Genomic DNA, 17,469 nt, shown 5'->3' with positions numbered 1-17,469 from the left:
CTCTGCTGGCCACAGGCCCTTGAGGCGGTGGTTACCAAGAGGGCAGCTCTTCCAGGGCACTGCTTATGGCCCAGCAGAAGAAATCATTCTTCAACAGTTAACACTGGTTCAGATAATCAGCAATCCTCTCTTTCTGCTCCCACTAATCTTTTCCAGTTTATAAAACTGACAAACAGAGGATAATAGATGGCTTTTAAAGATATGCAGCTTATTTATCAGGAGGAACAGAGCTGGATACAACAGCACAGGATTTTTTCCTTATCAAAACAGATGAAGAACTGAACGATGGATGCTACCAGATACCACAATAAATTCCAACTCCCATCAAACAGGCTGTAATGAATCATTAACATCCCCCACACAGATAGAGGGAGATCTTCCTGTTGGTCTGTTCACAGAAACATGTCATTTGTTGTTAAGCCATATTTCCCTTGGTTCAGAATGAAGTCTTCCTAATGGCAATAAGCAAAAGATGTTTCCCCCCTGCACCCTTCCTTTCACTTCTACATTCATCTTCCCAAAAATGAGTTTATCAAATAGATAATGCATAATTAAGTATACCAGACCTAAGCACAGGAGGGATATTTAACTTTTCCAAACTTGCTAGTGACCAAAGAGTCAGAAGAGGCCTTCAAATTGAGTTCTATCATTTGAATGGAACAAAGCAACAGTTTCCACTGTCTGGGAGAACAGAGCTCAACCAAAAGTGTTCAGCAGACTAGTGCTATTTTGTCAGTAGTTTTTCAGGTATCACATCAGTGTCAGAGCAAGAATGTCATCCTCTCCAAACATATTCAGCCATAGTTCTTCTCAAAAGGTTCCCTATAACCCTGCTGGGACAACTGAGGTTTTAATTCAGACCTTTATTATAAATAATATATAGAATATTTCTACACAGCCTATTCCAGCTAATGATCAGCATGAATGCAGGAAGAGTCTGGACAGGCAAAACCCAGAAGAAAATAGATGAGAGAGAAACACACAGGAGGAGCAGCAACAGAATGAAATGGGAAGGGAATTCAGTCCAAAAGGAAGAGCAATTTGTTTTCATAGCTTGGAGGAGTAGAAGGAGCAAGCCCACTGCAAGTTTTCACAGCCAGACTCCTCAGATAATTGCAGGAATTGCTGGTCAGCCTACGCACGGAAGTATTACTGGGCACACCACCCTACCTCAATATGAAATGAGAACACTCGGAGTATTTTATAGGCTATTTGTATGCTGGGGCAGGTGTGCATGCAGCAGCCCTGCAGTCCCCATCTCTTGATTGTCCAGATTGGAGACTCATATGAACAAGCTACAGCTCTCTTTTAGGCTGGGGCACCCAAGGTTCCCCCTGCTCTGCAAACCTAACATATGGAGAGACAGAAAAGAGAAAGAAAAGGAAGAGAGAAATTTTGGGGCTGCATGCCTATGTCTTGCCACACTATGAAAAGACAGTCTGAAGGTAAGGAACAAACTCCATCCTGCTTGAAAAGTGCTTCGACAGCACAACCTGATGAAGTAAAGCACCCAGTACAGTGATTACAAACAAACCCGCCCCCCCATTACTTAGTAGGTCATGTGAGAGAAGCTTAAAGCTCATGCCTAAAGTTAAACAGATGTTTAGGTTTCTGCCCGAGTGGGGCCTGTGCTGACTCTGCAGTACTGCAGATTTACAGGACTGACTAGCAGCAACCGCAGGCCCTGAATTCTGCTGGTACCTCTGCTTTGCTGATAGGGGATCCTTGGTATGCACATACTGCAAACCCTGACCCAGATGCCAGACCTCTGTAACGTACACAAAGCCATAAAAGTACCTCTCAAACTCGAGCACTCTACCTGATTCAAATAAAGCACATACATTTCTTGAAAATGAAATAGGTATTTGTGTGCTAAATAGGTACAAAATATTTTCATAATCTGATTGTTGACCCAAATATCCTATAATGCCATATTAAACCAACAGTGGGAAAGGATGAAATGCAAGAGAAAGTAAAAAATATAGAGTTAAGGTTGCTACAGGACACTCTTTTCAAGTAGTGACATGTTAAAAGAGTATTTTATCCACAGGGCCTGGAAACAAATCAGTGTGTTACACATACTTGGGTTTAATCTCTAAACCATTCTTCAAAACTCTGCCCTTTTTTAGCCTAAAACATCAGGTTATTCCAAATGGACGTTATCTGCTTTAGAGACAAACTCCATTGTGGGGGGAAGCTCTAGTTGCCAAGCACTTGGCAAGACAGATTTGCAATTAGGTACTTCCCTCTACCCTGAGGAACCTGGGCTATAAAAAGAGAGCAGGAGACAGACCCAGATTTAACTAAATGAACTGCACCCACTCCAAAAGCAGTATGCCAAGTTTCAGAATATTCTGGCTTGCAATAAAGCTTTAAAGATAAGTTTCCAACAGCCATCTCAGTACACACACGCATGCTAGGATTTTATACAGAAATACAGTTCATAGGGAGGCCTGGGCAATGCAACTTTTGCCAGAATTAGGGCATATATAGAGAGAGAACATGCTCATGCATTGCCTATAAAACTCAGTCCATTAATTATGGTTGGCAAGCAATACATATAAGAGAAAAGAGTGGTTGTGAAATAGATTTCAAGATCTGCTGGTTAAAGAAAGTGTCTGTGCCAGAGGTACGTAAGCAGTCTGAATAAATGAGCATATTCCTGCAAAGTGTTACTGACTATGAAGACAAACTGGCACACAGATCCTTCACTAGCACTACAGACGCACAGCAACTGACTTGCTAATCAAGTTACAGTGAGCATACCTTTTTCTTACAGTTTTATTGTCCCCAAAGCCTCAGATGTGCGTGTCATGTGGGAGGAAGAGGTAAAATGGTCACAAATGCTCAAGTCTTGCCACAGCTAAAAAAAAAAGAATAAAAAAGGAATTATTTCCTAATTCTTCCTAGGTTTTGAAGCATGCAGTGCAGAAGCAAGATAAATGATCCATTTAAGAAGAATCCATGGGAGAAAGCCTAAGCCTTTCTCTTAAAAGGTTAAATGAATTTAATCCCTTCACATGTGAGAGTTGCAGTGATATTCACAGATTCTTCCTTTCCTACCTGGTTGAGTTTGCTGAAACAGACTGGTCCCCCAAAAAACTCAGCTGTCATGGTGATGAATGCACACACAAGTGCAGGCAATCAGAAATATGCCCTAGACAGAAACAAATGCAGTGTGAAGCAGATAAATGTGTTAGGAAATATTTTCATTTACAATTTTTAAACAATATCAACAACAACAAAAGATTATAAAATTTATGAAAGATTGCTTTTATATCATGACATTTATGAAACTCATTCTATTAAATACACATGATTTTGAAATCTGATCTAAAGATGATCAATAACCTGTGTGAGTCTTTCCTGTACTTTGCTGGTCAGGCCAGCAGAAAGGACAAAAGCCCTGCTTGGATTTTCACATAATTTCCACAGCCTCCATACAGACAGAGCCCACAGCAAGCACACAGAAAAGGACAGCAGATCCATAGCAGAAAGGATTAAAATTCCTTATAAAAATGCTGGATTTCTAGTAGCACAAATCTACATAATATTTTTTCCAAACCTGATTTTCCCATTAGCTTTCATAATAACAAACAGCACTAGAAGTGTATAAGATACTTCTCTTCCCTAGAGAGCCATAGTTTTTAAGTGATCCCTCAGATGAGGCAGTTCTGGAGGTACCAGAATTCTGCAGCATTGAGTTAAAGATCCTTTCAGAGGAACCAGAAAATACACCCCAAAAGATAAGGGCAGTACTTCATGACCTTCTAAATTTCATACATCTATTTTAGCCTGGGTTTGTCATTATAAAGTTGTAATACAAGAAAAGTTTACAAAGTGTCTTGCTTCGGGTGTTGATGATGATAGAAGTATGCAATTTCAAAACAAAAACAAGTTTAGTTCATCTCTAAAGAATGCACTATCCTGATAACAACCATCTCCCAAGCAAACTGAGGAACCACTGGGAACCACAGCAACGTGAAATTCATCCTTCTCTGAAATACACAGGAACTGTTTATTTCTTCATGTGCTCAGCCATGATCTGGATTTTCATTTAGTTATTACTGTAGCACAGTGAAATGAGATCTATAGCATCCTGGTAGATTAATTATGGCACAATTCCCCTCCAGCTTTTTTGTATCTTGATTCTAATGCTATAGACAGGCACACGGTCTCCCTCCCTCTCCCATTTCTAGTTCATCTTTAGAAAGGACCATCCCACACCCCAGTTCAGAACTCGCTGATTTTTAGCAAGACTTTACTATATATTTCTTTCAAAACACAGGTTTGTTTTTAGATAGTGTTTGGTTGTTTCCAGTCATTACAGTGCTGCTGGAGCTGCAGGTTCTGCTTCAGGTCAGGTTAGCCTGTCTTTGATACATGATAAGCATGGAGGTACCAATGCTCAGGTGGGCTCTACCAGGGGAGGTTTCACCCTCTGGGTCAGAGCCATTTAGGGCCAGCCAGGATGAGGGAAGGATAGAAGGGAACATGCACACAACACCAAATTTTAGTAAAGCACAGCCTACTCTTCAGCACCCACATCACCAACCTCATCCTCCACTGCAGCAGCAGGGGAGGCAGGATCCCAGTCTGTCCTGATTTATTGCTTGGCTAGGATTTTTATTTCCTTTCTTTTGTTTTAGGTTGTTCATACCAGAAAAAGTACGCAGGAACTGTCTTTTTGCATTCTAGCAGGGGAGATCACCACAGTCCCAACCCTACCCATCAGACATCAAGCATCATTCACACCTGGTATACAGGGGAAAAAAGAAGTTTCCTCCTTACATCATCTTGCTCAAGAGTTCTGTTTGCTCCAGTCTAAGATATCTGCACTATAGCTGTTGAGCTCTGAAGGGCTCCAAATATCACCCCAGGCTGTAAAACACTTCTCAAAAAACATTGGCAAGGTTCAGAGTTGCAGCAAGAGCCCCAGAGCCTGGTAGCACACTGTAGGAAGAACACTGACGAAACTGAGCGTTGTTCCTGCTCTAGTCCCTACAACAACAGGAAATTTGTTAAACAAAAGTCTGATCTCATCCCAAGAAGCAATCAATGCCCCCAGTACACAGGAAAAAGATACGACCTTGAAAGAGAGGTCAGGAAACATGCGGGCAATCAGCTCAGTCTCAGTATATGCACAGCCACTTCAGAAGTTTTGATACCCCTTGAGATGCATAAATGGCACAGTCCTGCTCAGGATGAAGTTGGTTTCCATCAGCTTCTGCAGTCTGGTGAAGCACAGGAGAGTTCAGCAGGCACATGACTGCACAGTTGGTATGTATTGCTACGTGCCAGCTGCTTGGTACCTCCCAGCACCAGCATCATCTGCAATTCAGCAGCAAGGAAATGCCTACTGAAGGCCAGTAAAAAGTAGGAGCAGTAGCAGCAGTGCTGCTCCATGAGAGGATGGGAGGCAAGAGCAGAGGTGACCACAGTGCAAACAGCCCCCTCACCAACATGCCATAATCTTGCAGCATGGGAACAGGACAGGCAGAGCTGGGTGCTGGCACATGGGCAGTCACAAGTGAAGCAAAAGGGATATAAACTGGGTCCAGTATCTATGCAGAGGGTCCAGTCAATAGCAAAAGGAGACGGAGTTGGAGACAAGGCTACAACACAGGCCCAGGACCTATCCAGGAGGCAGGGCCAGGACTGGAGGCAGGAGCACTAATAAACTTGACCTGAAGCACAGGCTCAGGGGCACTGGTCAGGGCTGGTGCTGCACTGGGGACCCCAGCAGAATGGCTCAAATCTTAACTGCTCACCTCCTTGTAGGAGGAGGTCACTATTGTCACCCTATTGTTTTTACTGTCATGTTCTCAAAACAGAAAGGCAGCTTCCCCAATACTTTGACTCTCTATTAAGAGGCCAGTTTTTAAACCAGCTGTTTGGGTAATTTAAGCTTATGCTGCCAAATAAATTGACCATGCAATTTTTGAGGTTTACTTCATTTATACCTTTTAAACTCAGCCTCAGGGACCCCAGAGTTGCTGTTCAAGTGAGTATTTCATTGCTTTAACTTAGTATTGAAAACATATTACTGTCATCTTTCAATCTCTATGCCTTTCATACAAGCTGCTTCCTGCCACATCACATTCATTTCTAGTTTTCTGCATAAAAAACAGAAGTCAGAGGCCCAGCATGCTCCTGTTACGTAAAGCCACGCTAACAGGAGCGGGAATTTCGGATGCCGAGTGGCCGCGGATGAGCGAGCACTCTTGGCAAGCTCAGATTTTACTTCCTGTGAAACTGGAATGCAGAGCAGTTTGCTGGGCTTTGGCTTTTGTACAGTAATTATTCCACTAAAGAGTTACTCCGGGAAAGGCAAATGAGGCAGACGTTGAACAAAGCCTAGTGCTAGGTCTGCAGAGCGGAACTCACCTGGAATCAAGGGTTTTAAAGTAGGTTAGCACACCACACTGCATAGATGAGTAAGTGGTCACTCTAGTCAAATCACCTGTGGGTCACTGGGCTGCAGCAGAACATACAAGAGCAGGACTCCAACTCAACATGACTCAGAAGAGCGAACCAGCTCCATTGTTCCTTCTCTTCTCCTAACTCCTATCCCAGCTTCTCCATGCCCAAATATTTCCAAGCTGCTTCATTTCTAACCAGATGGCTGCTCTGAGTAACAAAAGGAGAGTGAGTTTACTCTTGTGAGTGCTGGATCTACAGAGGGGTGTCTTGTTCTCAGGCTCTGGTACCATACACCCCAAATGTTTCCAGTCTCCAGGAGATGTTGCTGCAGGACAGGCTGCCCAGACCCGGAGTCCCAGAGCAGGTCCGCTGACTGTGAATGTTACCTGCTTTCTCCCAATACTCAGGAGCACTGTGGAAATGGAGCGCATTAAGCAAAGAGAGATTCGATAGAGGATTCAATAGGCTAAATTCAGATAGGTCAAATATTTGCAAATCCCCTGGAACTGGGCTGAACTGCTGCACCAAAACAGGGACAGCTACGTTTCTCAGTGCCCACACAGACACACACGTCCTCTCCCCACCCCACGCCTGTGGTTCATGTTTTCCATGAAAGCTTAAGTATAACAGAGATAGTAAGTTTCATACTGGTAATTTAGGGCAGTGTTATCACTACCCCTGGGAACTCTGGAAAAGGATTCTAGTTGGATAGTTTTGAACAATTTATACATGCAAAATTATGAGAGCAGTAAGTTCTTTTAAGTTCAGCTAGTACAGGAGGCAGAACCAAAGTGTCCAACTCACAGAAATGTCCCTGCAAAGGGACAGTGTTGGTGGCAGAGCTCCCATACCTGCTGTTCCCAGGAGACTTGACCTCCCAAATCCCACTGCTCTCTGAATTTCATCCCAACTGATACCCAAGCAGGTGCCTGAGTTACCACCAGTGTCGCTTGACACAAACTGTTATTTAGTAAGCATGCATTAGTGACCCTCTTCATTTCTGCCTCTCCTAGCTGAGATGACTTTCCTTAAGAGCTAGAATCCAAACCAGCTCTTCCCAATTGAAGTGTTTGTATCAGGATCAAGGTATGATCATTTCTTCACTGTCTGAGGGTTCCATCACTCTGTACCACCCAGCATGTTACTGGTAGACACAGCACCTCTGCTCAGCACTGCCCATGAGTCAATGATTAACAACTGACATTGGTATATTCTCCCATTTTTTAAAGGAGCTCATCATTTGCTGTAAGCAAAACGCAGCACTCTGACCCTTTAGCTCACATCCACGCTTCTGCTGCTTCCCTCTAACTTGGCACAGGGGCCACCATCATGGGACTCCTACTGACTGAGCTCCTCCCCGCACTAAGGTGGTGGAAAGTGAAATATAAGCAGGACCCCTCCTCCCTATGTGTGTTACTCATTTAAAAAAACTATTTATATTAGAAAACTATTAAGAAATAGTTACATCTGTTATGATAAATTTAGAAATCAAATCCTCTCAGATTTTTGACAGATCATTTTCCCTTTGTTTTTTTAACAAGTTGTTTTTGTGAAAGATCCAAGTAACTCCGATATTCTCCGGAATTCAGCATTTTCTCCATTTTCTTTTTTCCTTCCTGAATCAGGATTATAAACACATCACCAGTTAAGGACACGATCTAGCAACAGTTAAATAGTCTTCATTCCCCTGAAGATAATGGGATTGCACACATGAGACCGTTTTGAAACACAACAGATTTTTTTTAAAACATTTCTTTTGGCTTAAAGTATTTAGAATAAGATCTCCCAGTTTTCCAGCAGCAGCTGTTCTATGTCTGGCTTTTCACCCAAATCTGTTTGTACCCTACCAAGATTCCCAGTGAATAGCTGCAAAACTTCAGGGCCGATTTTCCCTAGCATTGGCAATTTATCCCTTAATCAAGGAATTTTTTTAATGGACTTCTTCAGTTAAATTTCCTTCATTTCATTTTATAGCATTCCTTTGAGGATGCATTCTGTCAAATAGCTGTAAGCTTAGGGATAGCTCAAGTTCCTGAACCAAAACCTGGAAGTGAGAAGTTTTGGCCAATGTCTCAGTAGGAAGTTTTCAATTCAGGAGAAAGAAAAAAAAAGATATAAAAAAATATCCTGATTTACTGAAAATTTCTCATAGGGAAAAGCTGGTTTTGAAAAATGTCCAAAAAAATCCCCAAAAGCAATAAAGAAATAAACCCCCAAACTCAAAACCTTTTTGACATGTCCGAATCAGGTATGTCTAACTCAGAAAGAAGAGTTTGGGTCCAACATTGTACTACTTGATGTATTTAAAAGGCCAAAATATATACTGTCATTGACTGAATTTATTTTTATATTGACATTAAAAAAAAATTAAATTCTACATAAAATTAGATTTTTATTATTACAATATTATTAATATTAGAATATTTATATCTAATGTCTCACAGAGAAAAACGTCAAAGAGGGGAAAGTTTTACTTCTCTAGACCTTTGCTTGTGCTTCTGAAGCTGGAATCAAATACAGTTTAACTTTTTAGAGTTTAACAAGTCTATTTCTTTGACATACCAATGAAATGGAGGAAACCCCCAAACTCCTGCAGTATCCTGCTTCCATTTGTGTGCAGGCTAAATCACATTTATCCAACCACTTTCTGACCAGGTGGAGGCAGTGGGAAATAGTTGGCCATAGTGATTTTTTGTTCCTGACAGTGGTTGCCCTAATGGAAAGTGGCGTTATACTACACAGAGGACTGTGGGTGGTTGTGTGGAGGAAAACATCACAGAAATCTAGTATTTTTCAGTACTTAGTGTTTCTAAATCTAAATTAAATAACAACAATAATAATAATATAGATACTAAAAACTAGAATCTGGGCTTGTAAAGTTTTGAGTATCTTTGAGCACTGAGGCAAACACAGAATAGGCTTTTATTGCTCATTTAACTTTAACAAGCACTTAAAGTTAGATTTCAAAGCACAGTATATTTGACCATGCTTTGTAAAAAAGACCCAAACAAGTCCAGGAAATATGTGGATATATTCAGACCACTCCTTCACTAGTGTAATTGAAAATATTTTGACCTATATTAAATAAGATACCAGCATACATTAGGCAACCCATTTTGCCAGCTTATACATGCCAGCAGCTACCAGATGAAGAACAGTCTCTTTTCCCCCATTCCCCTAACAGTGACTAGGCTACTTTACCCCACTATGGGATGTATATAACACCACATGCACATTGTCACAGAAGCCTCATCTCTCTGATGGTCATCGTCATGGTTATGTACAACCAGAAGACTTCAGAGATACAAAAAGCCACTGTCTAAACTGCCCCGCACTGGCTCATCTCCAGGCTCAGGCCACGAAACCTGCAGTTCAGTCCAGGTATCCTGGGCTGGGTACAACCTCCTATATGCAAACCATTTCCTCTTAGATGATAAAGAGGAGCAATAAACAAAGGTTTTTTTTTCTGAATAAAACCCTTTCTCTGAACAAGCCATTCAGAATTTGGGTATTTCAGAGCATGTTGCGATCCAGCCATGACAGAACAGTTTTGATCCAAAGTACAAAGCAACAACATAGTCTTTCAGCTGCGAGCTCCTGGCTTTGTGAAGCAATGCTGACTCCAACATTGACTCACTTGTGCCTTATGCTGTTGCTGCTATTAATGTATTTCTATAAGTGTGCACAGTTTCATAGTTCAGAAATTCTCCTTCACAATTTCTGTATTACATATAAGGCAATAGCCTCCTGGCAAGCTGGCGTGACTAATCTCTTCTTTGCTCTGAGGCTCTTTGCAGAATAGACTTGACTGAGCTATTTGTGGTCCCCAATAACAGTTCAGTTTCAAGTTAAAACCTAAATAAAGTAGGAATTGACAGATAATCTCTGTGTCCTAAGGAGAAAAGGCATAGGCCTTTACAGCCAGAATACAGCACACAGCTTTTTGTGAGTTTCCTCAAATCACTGGTAGGATCACTTAAAAATAATAGTATGAGCAATTGTTGGTTTCACTACATTTACCTTCCAGATTGTGATGGGAATCTACAGACTTCAAACACTTGGAATGCAATGGGGGAAGAATGAAGCAATAACACCTTTCCTTCCAAAACACATTTGGTTTAAGAGGACCCCTCCTGCAGCGGAGCATCCTCTACGCTCCTTCTCCCCCTTTCTCTCACACTGGCACAGTTTGTTTTTTGTCCTTGCTGCAAAGTGAATCACTGTAACAAAGGAGCCTCCACTGTTTGGGAGACTTTGGTGCACCACTTGAGAGGCAGAATCAGTGCACAACCACACCAACACTTGCAAGAATTCAACCAAAGGGACAGTAAACTGTAAGAAAAGCACAGGGGCATGAAAGGACTGGGGTGTGGGAAAGCCAGTATCAAGCTATAATTTCAAGTTCATTAAATCAAAATTCATGTTTAACATAGCTGTTGAAATGGGCACATCAGAATCCCAACCCAAGCATATATATAGCACATACATCTACTGCAGTCATGTTTATAGGTTTTTAAAACACAAACGATCTCTTCTGTTCAGCTCAACGCTTTTGAAGCGGTATTTGCTGGAAATTTTTCTTTTGCTGGTACTACAACTTCAACTATGTTGGTGCTGAAGTTCAGAGCAGAAATACCTGATTAATAGTTTGATTTTTGGAAAAGTAACAACACTGCCAAGGTGGTTTAAAGGCAGCTCCAAATATACAACAGGTTTTAGAATACTGCTTTGGTGTGCTTCTGCTTTTTTGTTTTTTGGTCAAAGCATACTGTGTGTCCATCAAATACTTGGATTTGTGTCCTGTGGTACAAGGGGTGCAGAACACTAATAGAAGACAGGAATTGACACTGCTCAAATAGTTTATTTATAGCAAATATGCTGGAATTTGCCTCATCAAATAGTATTCTTTGGAGCAAATCTAGATAAAAGTCATTTGGCTGATGTTATTCTTTCCACTATTTCATTCAAGTCAGCAGATGAACATGCCCTCTTGAGAATTTCTCCGCTTTGTAGAAATCCTGATGCTGTTGTCTGGCACTCTGAGTGTTACAATCAAATGACTCCCAGCCGTTCATCCCCCCATCCGACATGTTCTTTCACTCAACTCAACACACCCTTCACTTACAGAACTGATACATTCTCCCTTGCATTCATTCGTAGGCCTAGCTTTCTAGTCTGGTTTCCTACAGTAAGGATGATTTAGTGATTGTACTGTCTGTACACCTATCACTTGTTTACCCCTCTCCACAAAACCACTTTTGACCTCTTCTACAAAATCTGCTAAAGTGTAGAAATCTCTAAGATTTGTTAATAGCTGGCCCATAGATAGAGACCCAGATTTGTTGCCCACAAGGGGACCATCTGTAGCATGTATGGCAGCACAGTATAAGACAGCAAGAAATCCACCCACAAGCATGCTAGGAAACCCGTGAGCACAAACCTGAAGCATTACATCAGCGCCCAGCTGGATGTCCACATGCACAACCTCAGCTTTTCAGGAATACCTACAAGTATAACGCACGTTCATGCTTTAAAATCTGCTGAAGTAGAGCCATATAGTACATAGTACTGGCAAACTCCCAAGCCCTTGAAATACATTAACAGAATTGCATAATCCTGCTGTTCACTTTCTTTGCTGTTGCCTATTTTCAGGGCTGAGTTTGATTTTTTTTTTTGCTAATTTTTCAAGTATTGCAAGTTTGCTACTATTGCTTATCTTTCCTTTCTCCTACTTTGCCATTATATTTCACATGGCTTCAGGGCACGAATTGCCTTTCACATAAACAGTGTCGCTGGTTAAAAACTGCCATTTAATCGTGATTGATCATTCTGCAGACGTTTGCACAGGAAAGAGCCTGTGTAATCTGCTCACATCAGCAGGATTTTCCCTGTTAAGCGCAAACTGCTAAAGCTTTGAATTTTCTTTCACTGAAGAGTTTTAAATGCAGAATGCATTTAATTCACAGAATTATCTACTGCCATCTTCTTACATTGCTTGTTTGAAATGCACTGCTTTCTGCTGCATTCCTCCCTAAATGGCACAGGTTACAACAGAAAATACTGAAACAGCCTTTATCTTTTATTCTCCAATCCCTTCCATTACTTAGTTCTATTTTCAGTTAATAAAAGCTTGTTGTAGCCAGCAACACTGACTGTTGCTATGGTTTTGTACCCCTTACGTTTGTTTCCATTTCTACTGGTCCTTTGTCAGTTGTTTCACATGTTTTTAGTTGCTTCAACTACGGTTAATCTCTCTATTGCCTCACTTGCTTAGGTATCATTTGGACTCAAACCATCTGATCGCATATCTGGAATATATCCAGACTTTTAAAACAACATTGCAGGAGATTATGCTTTGAGTTAGATGGCAGTCTAGCTCTTAGCTACCTTCAGTTTTCTATTGGGTGACTGCAAGTCTTTTTAGGAATGTAACATACTCCACATTTTTATGGCCACATCAATAATCTTTTGTTTTCAACTGAAAGTAATTTTATATCCTATTACTCTTTATGATGTGCAGACAGGCAGAACCTCAGGATGGAGCTTCTGCAGCCACCATTTTATTCCATGGGTCGAGCTTCTGGTGGCTTCCAACTGGGACTCTGGTTGGTTTTCTGACCTTGCCTGAAGAACAGCAGGCTCTATCCTTTCTTGGATTAAGTCACTTCCAATAGTTCCAGCACTTACTATGAAGTCCTGTGTGAAAATCCCTTTGAAGCAGGCCATTTTCTTATCAAGAAAGAAAAGAATGTCTCTATACTTGTGGTCAGTGCTTTAGTACAAGATGCACCTACTTCCTATAGGTGCTTTGAGCAAGGGTGGACAGAAATAGGAAAATTAGAAAGTAGAAGTTGGTAGTGTTGTAAATCTTACTCCCATGACCACTCCACCAGGGCCAAAGAAATGACCTACACAAACGTTCACCGTCAGAACTACAGATTGCACAATCAAGAATCCTAAAATAGCAGCAAAATTTACACAGACATAGTGTTATTCTCAAATCTTGACCCAGACAGTTCAGCCTTCAAGATTTCAGGCCAAATCACTTTTCATACACAGATTGGCTGAAAAAAATTGCTGAGTCTCTGTTTTAATCTCTCTCCAACACAATCCAACCTTTTTTACATGACATTTTTCTACCCTAAGTAATCCTCCATTCAGCTAAAATGGACCATGGCCTTATAGTTGCTGAATCTTGAAATATACTAGACAGAAGATGACCAAGAAGAAGATTCAGGTTAGCCTCCTGGTGAGCAATCATTGCCTAATCTATTCATCAGAGATGCTTTCAAAACCCCATGTGTTCATATTTGGTAACGTTTACTACTTTTCCATCCTCATCCCATTTGTAGTTACACCAGATATGGGGTGTTAACGTCTAAGCCACCACGACCTAATCAAACAATTCTGCTATCTCCCACATATTAAGAAGTGTCTAAGCTGTAATTACACTTTACTTGTCACAAGTGCTTATATTCCTTATACAGGACTGTGAAAGGATAATTTGTGTTTTCTAACTCCTGTTAAGAAGTACACAGCTGGTACACAAGTACAGCTGGTGGCCCATGCATAGTGGAGGTCAAAAGGATTAGATCCTGTTTAGACCTGAAAGATGAAGGACACTGAAAATGTGCACATTTGCTCTCAATATTCATGTTGCATTGTCTTATACCTATTGTCTAATACTGTTTTTTAAAAACTTCTGTCTTCTTTGTTCTGGATATGTTTTGTTCTGCAAAATACAAGCCTGCACAAAGAACATGCTTGGGCAAAAGACTGCAAGCCTTCTCTTCCAGAATATTTCCCCTCCTCCCTGCATTTCTAAGTCCTTTCTTATCAGGGATTCAGAACTTACTGATTACAAGTTACTGTGCAGAAACAAAATATCTACTCAAATCCCACAGATGGCAACATCCTTTATAATTAAATATTTATTTAGTGATAAAGTTCATGTATGGAGTGTTTATAATATATCATTTACTAAGTTGTATGCTTTCTATCAAATTTTTATAGGGAAAATCTACTTTGCCAGGGGAAAAAGTGACTTTTTTTTTAGTGAAAAATCACAATGGAAATCCTGCTATTAAAAAAGCCTGTCATAAACATTATTAAAGAATCATACCAAATAAGGTTTGTAAGAATCTTTTATTTAAATAACTAACAAACTATTTATACTTTTACAAGAGCCTGTCCTATTTTAGTAAATATTTGGCAAAGTCATTTGATTAAGAGAGCAACCTGACCCTCATTTAACATGTTTTTTTGTCAGAATCTAATCTTCCATCATTTTGGTTTAACTACACAAATGATTTTTTGATATCTTTAGGTTAAGTAATACTTTTTCCTATCTTGGTTAAGACTGGATTTGCTAAGTTAAGTGACCAAAGAGCTTTGAAAAAGCTTTTATAGAGACATCTTATAGCTGAAATCACTCTTAGCAACTTAGTGCTAAGTGCTACATGGAGAACAGCATGGTCACTTCTTGTTTCTTCACCAAATGCATTTCTGACTCCCATACCAAGGCTTGATTTAGAGGCTGTTTTTGATCTCTGAAAGAAGCTGTGATCTCTTTTCTCTGCTCAGACACTGAAAGAGCCCACATCCCCATGGCATGCTACCTGATGTAGTGTCTCCAAGTGACTTGTATGTATCAAAATCAACAGAGATCTAGGCATTAGTGCTGCAGAGGTGCAAGGCAGCAAGGCACTACCATGCATCCTGAAATCATCTGCATGCTGTTTTCTGGGACATACCAGTCAGTAGCACCTAGGCATCCTGTACTCCTCAGGCAGCAGCAGCTGCGTGTGCAGCATTTACATATCATCTCCAGCTCTACCACACAGCACCATTTTGCTCCCAGATATTAGGCATGGCTACAATGTAGCACTCCACTAAGGTTTTTTAGCTTGACTTTTCTGAAGGAATTTTAAAATGATTTCTGTAGAGCACTTCTCTTTGTAAAAGTGGAAACTCACTTTCTCATTCTGTGCACACAAAGGCACCAGTTTCAGTACAAATACTGGATGCATAAGAAGTGCAGGATTAGCTTTACAATTGATTTTCAGCTTGTAATGTCCAGTAACTTCAAATAAGTAAAGCTGGTAATAAAAAACAAATGCTCCACATATGGCACATCTGGAAGAACTTGGTCAGAGAGCACTGAACAAGAGCATAAGCCAGTCCATCCATTTTGCTGTATTTCATGCTAGCAAGGTACCAGTGTGGCTTCTATTTCAGAGTGTGCAGTGGCTACCATATGACAAAATGATTTCATAAATCCATGCTAGGGTAATGATTGATTCATATTACAAATACAGTGTAGTCAAGAAGCTCTGCTGCAACACAGTTCACGTGGACAAGCTTTAGCCTTATCAAGATCCTGCTGTGATGAATTGGAGCTGCTCTGCAACTATTTATGAATACTCAATGTTTACACAGTTATCGGGATGTTTATTTTATAATTAGACGAGGGGACTGCAGGGTATGGTCTCTGCAAACACTTGGGTGCTGATAAGAGACAAGTACAGCTGATGGCCCATGGGTATTGAATGTCAAAAGGATTGAAGAAACCTGAAATGGACTTCCTCAAAGGAAGAAACAAACAAAAGAGCATTTGGAAAGAAGAACAAGTAGACCGACACACGACTGTTTGGATGTCTATGGAACTTAGGTCTACCATGCTACAACAGACTAAGAAGCCTTCATATAAATAACGGTGTATTTCGACTTCAATAACCAGTCACCTCCACATCCCAAGCACTTTCCTCCTACTGATGAAATGAGCTACCTGATTTTAGGAAGCTCATTGCAACTTCCAGAAAGAGATGTATTTTCAGGACCCATTCAGGTTGCAACAATCTGGCTCTTGTTAGGATCTGTTTATAATTTCACCTCCAGGGAGGTAAAGGGGCAAGGCTGTAAAAGCCACACTCAATAATTAACCAGCATTTGTAGCATCTTATTTGTGGATTTTGTGGACATATTCTAATCAGAATACAGCTATGCCCTCAGAGCATGTTAGGCCCTTTGGACATCTGAGGCTGTTTCAAATATCAATAATTTGCATTAATTCCGTAACACGTGCTCTTCATAGTTACAAGCAATGATAAGACAACTTCTCATTTGCTGTTTTTGACTAAGCCAGATGCTTAAAACAGCAAACTAAAAGCTGTGGAGAACCGTGCTTCTGATTTTCCTGCCAGATGTGAGAGCTATACAGACCAGGATTTGAGCCATCGTTTTCCACTTGCCATATTCTGACAAAAGCATGGGCTGCTGTCAGAAGAGACAGTTGTACATTCTCCTTTTCCTTTATGAGTAGCAACAACAGTGAGAAACCATGAGACAAATAATGGAGATTATCTGGCTGAAAATTAACCTTTTTCTCCTCTCCTTCCCCCCCCCCCCCCCCCAATTCTGTTCTCATTTGTGCAGGTTTGCCCCAGTCACAGCAGCAGTCTTTCATCTGATGAAAGCGTCAGTGTCACCATGACCCAAGCTTCACAGTCACTGATCCAGAGACCATTTTCTGCAGCTCGTGACTTTCAAGAAGTGAGGAAAGAGGATCATGTTTTAGACTATGAAATCTTGCCATTGCTATTATTTTTCCTGACAGAAAGACAAGTAGTCTCTTTAGACTAACCCTCTTTCTTTTGGAGAAGACACAATGTGTAACATGAAGATACAAAAATCACAATGTGACACATACTTGTTTAGCTGTGGACAGAAGCAACCTCCCTATGTACATACAAATGACTACTTTATCATAGTGAAAACTCCTGAAATAGGAGGCGAGATGTGAAATTCTCTTCAAACCCTGAGCTGATGTAATCCAGAGTGTATATTCAATTGCTCTACAAAGGGCTCTGTCAGAAGAAAGTTGGTTTAGATGACACTTCTCTCCAATATGTAACCTAATAAGATGATAGTAAGATGAAGAAAAAGGAAACTCAAAATCGTGATGGAGATAAGCCATCTTCACTGAATAGGCTATTTGTCTCTTCTTGCCTGTGTCTAGCAAACCCTTTTGTAGTTGCAGTTCTTTCT

The 17,469-nt window shown here is 40.7% G+C and overlaps 1 long non-coding RNA gene across 4 annotated transcripts in view; it reads right to left on the bottom strand.

Moving 5' to 3' along the window:
- LOC133275512 (uncharacterized) overlaps positions 1-17,469 on the bottom strand; it is a 51,353-nt gene that overhangs the window by 13,771 nt on the left and 20,113 nt on the right. For 2 of the 4 annotated variants that reach the window (XR_009745560.1, XR_009745557.1), the window contains exons 1-2: positions 7,341-7,568; positions 2,767-2,863 (exon numbers count right to left, since the gene is read on the bottom strand). This is a non-coding gene — a long non-coding RNA (uncharacterized LOC133275512). Of the gene's footprint in view, positions 1-2,766; positions 2,864-7,340; positions 7,569-17,469 lie in introns of those variants that run through there. The other 2 variants (XR_009745559.1, XR_009745558.1) reach the window with 1 other exon arrangement.

The sequence above is a fragment of the Pezoporus flaviventris genome, unplaced genomic scaffold (genome assembly GCF_033815535.1).
Source record: "Pezoporus flaviventris isolate CSIRO_AGI_PZ_B2104156 unplaced genomic scaffold, CSIRO_AGI_Pfla_v1 ptg000040l, whole genome shotgun sequence".
NCBI classification, from domain to species: Eukaryota; Metazoa; Chordata; class Aves; order Psittaciformes; family Psittacidae; genus Pezoporus; species Pezoporus flaviventris.
This window is presented reverse-complemented; position numbering and strand designations above follow the sequence as displayed.